This window comes from Carcharhinus amblyrhynchos, chromosome 27 (genome assembly GCF_965287045.1).
Source record: "Carcharhinus amblyrhynchos chromosome 27, sCarAmb.v2.hapA, whole genome shotgun sequence".
NCBI lineage: Eukaryota > Metazoa > Chordata > Chondrichthyes > Carcharhiniformes > Carcharhinidae > Carcharhinus > Carcharhinus amblyrhynchos.
In genome coordinates, this window is record NC_137350.1 from 11,069,047 (window position 1) to 11,072,711 (window position 3,665).

The following is a 3,665-nucleotide window of genomic DNA, read 5'->3' on the forward strand; positions in this document are numbered from 1 at the left end:
CCAGCCGCCGCCCGCTGTCACTCGAGCCAGTTTCCATGGTGTCACGCTGGCTCCCGATTGGTATTCACCAGATAACCCCGCCCACTCGCTGTTCTGCCTCCTGATAGGCTGGTCAGCCTCTAGTGGCTGAGGTATCGCTTCATTCTTTCATTCATACTGAGTGCCGAGCCATGACTTTGTTGAGTGTCAAAGGACTGTTTATCACTATCACTGAATCCTCACAGTGCCGATGGGCCATTTGGCCCATCATGTTTGCACCAGCTCTCCGAATGAGCAGCTTACTTAGTGCCATTCTCCACCCTGCCCATTTTTCTTCCTCAGGTAAGTATAATTCCTTTTGAATGGTTCCCCCCAACACATTTTCAGGCAGTGCATTCAGAATGAATCAAGCAGAGGCAGCATAGTGGTAAAATGGTTAGCACAGCTGCCTCACAAGCACCAGGGACCCGGTTTCGATGCCCAGCTTGGGTCACTATCTGTGGAAGTCTGCACATTCTCCCCATGGCAGCATAGGTTTCCTCTGGGAGCTCCAGTTTCTTCCCACAGTCTGAAAAATGTGCTGGTTAGGTGCGTTGGCTACGCTAAATTCTTCCTCAGTGTACCCAAACTGCACTGGAGTGTGATGACTAGGGGATTTTCACAGTAACTTCACTGCAGTGTTAACTGGAAGCAATCCAGCAGCACGGTGGCACAGTGGTTAGCACTGCTGCCTCACAATGCCACGGACCATGTTCAATTCCGGCCATCCTGATCCTAACCCTAATCCCCGTGGATCTCCTCTGGGTGCTCTTGCTTCCTCCCACAGTCCAAAAATTTGTAGATTAAGTGGATTGGAAATTTAACCCCTTCGTGTCAGGGGAATTAGCAGGGTAACTACATAGAGTTATGGGGAATAGTGTCTGGGGGATTGTTGTCTGTGGAGATTCGATGACCAAATGGCCTCCTTTTGCATTGTATAAATTCTATGATTCTGTTCAGTGACCAACCGTAATCTCCTCTGAGTGTGTTTAAACTGGGAAGTATCTGTCTCAGCCGATCTTCCTGACCCAGGGTGGCTGAGACTGAAAAAATGAAGCAGGCCCTTGGCTCCAATGGCAAAAGAAATTGAGGATATATTTTCTAGCACTGGTTGCTGTAAAGCAGGTGAGATTAAGTGTCCCATTAAGAGGGTAAGGTGAGTTTCTAAGGTAATTAAATGGGACGGAGGGGTAGGGGTTCAGACATCAGCAAGGGTGATCTGGAAATGGGGGGAGGGTCAAGGGAGGGTGCTGTTTGGCCTGGGTCAGTCTCAGGCTCAGGCTATTGGGTCAGGTGTGTGGGGGTTTTGGTGGTCAGTTTGGGGTAGGATAGGGAATCCCGGGGAGATAAGGAATACCATGGGGGGATTGAGATACTTGTTTGAGGGAGGGATTGTACAGTGAGGGCTTAGTTTGAGTGTTTTAAATAGATACTCTGTCGTAACAAGTGACTTTTTTCTTCCTTTAGAGTAATTATGAGGGTAAAACCTACTGAAGCATCTGAAGTTAGTGATTTAAATCACTTTGTCAGATGGTTCCCAGCCCAACACAATTGTACAGGGCAAGTTAGCACTTCTGGACAATTGTTGGATAAACCCTTATGTCTGAGTTTCCAAAAGGGATTCCTCATTGCATTTTGGGGTATCCCCTAATTCTGACACTGAGAAGCCAGGAAGCTTTGGTCCAATATATTTGCCACCACAGTATCATGAAATGCCTGATGCATTCAGATCACAGCTAGGAAAACTTATAGCAGAACACATGACATAGAAACTTAATGCAGCTAATCCTTTCTCCATTTCATCTTTCTCTGTTAAACTCAATAGCTTTCACAATGGAAGATTATTCAGCTTTCAAGATTTTTCCCAATGCTGCTTTGAAATTTGACTCCTTGTTAAGTTGGATAGCACATTGCTAAAATGAACATACAAACAAGGAACAGGAGTATGCCATTTAGCCCTGCGAGCCTGTTCCACCATTTAATAAGATCATGGCCATTTTGGTAGTAATATCAAATCTGCATCCTGTCCATCTCCGATAAACTATCCACCCCCCTTGTTTATCATGAATCTATCCATCTCTGCCTTAAAAATATTTAAAGACTCTGTTTTTCACCATCTTTTCAGGGATAGAGTTCCAAAGGCTTACGTCACTGAGTGAAAAAAAAATTGCAAGTACTTCTAAGAAAGACATAAAATGCCCAGCTCTTTCTTCTGGATGCTTCACATTTTGGGATCAATATTTGCAACTATTTTGATGGACCAATAAGGGTGATGCTTTGTTACTTCTTCTCCCCACCTCGGAGGTCACTAAACAATCCACTGATGTAGGATAGAAACATATGGTCCAAACTAAATGGCTCAAGAACAAAGTTCCACAAAAGCAAAGGTTTGCTTTCAACTTGGCATTTTACAACTGGTTGGACTCAAAATTGAGCTGCACAATTTTAGATCACAACCCCTTGTCTCAAATTTATTTTATTGTTTGGTAGTTTGCTTTTTCCCCATTTATTAATTTGGATGGCTGCTATCCAGCTATTCACATCTCATTTGATTGTTTAGCTGTCCCAATATCACTCCCTTTGTCTTTTGAACCATGAAACTTTTGTCATTTAATCTGTTCTATCCTCCACCCTCTCAAGAACTTCCTTTTTTTCTTCCATTCCTCCTGTCACTTGCTCAAAACCAATTACATTTCTATCTTTCTTCAGTCCTGATGAAAGATCATTGAACTAAAACATTAACTCTGGCTCTCTCCACAGATATTTCCTGACCTGTGTTTTGATCATTCTGTTTTTTATAAAACCAAGCTAAAGTCCAACAGGTTTATTTGATATCACAAACTTTCAGAGCACTGCTCCTTCATCAGGTGAGTCCTGATGAAGAAGCAGCACTCTGAAAGCTTGTGATACCAAATAAACCTGTTGGGTTTAAACCAGGTGTTGTGAGACTTCTTAGTGTGCTCACCCCAGTCCAACACTGACATCTGCACATTATAAAACCAAGGCTATGGACTAAGTGATGCAAAATGGAATTAAAACAGATAGATTTGATGGACAGCACAGACCCGATAGGCCAAAGGACCTCTTTCTGTGCTGTAAAACTCTTTGACTGTAAATGGGTGACCCCTTATTTTTAAACAGTAGTCTCTTGTTCTAGATCCTCCCACAAAAGGGAACATCCCATTCACATCCACCCTGTCAAAATCCCTCAGAATCCTATATGTTTCAACCAAGTTGCCTCTTCCTATCTAATGTTAGAGTTTGCTCAGACGATTTGTTGAGATTTGAAATAAACTATCATTACCTTTTTGAATTTGCGGACACAGAACTCATGGATTTTTGAAACATGACTGTACAAATAGGATACAATTCAGAAAAGATGATTATAACTGTTAATACAATCTAGTAAACTTGCAGTGTTAGCTGCAAGTATTTTTAAAAATCATACTTTGACTTAATGATTTTTTTTACATCAGGAGTCAGTGTGCTTTAATCTGCATCTACTTATGCGAAAACTGACCTGCAAATGCTTGAAGCTGATACTCAGTGCCCAAAATTAAAAGTGTCCCATTCTTGATCATGATCACATCAATGAAAGGAAAATTTTCAGAGAAGTTTAAGAAAACAATCAGAGGTTTGTTGGCAGC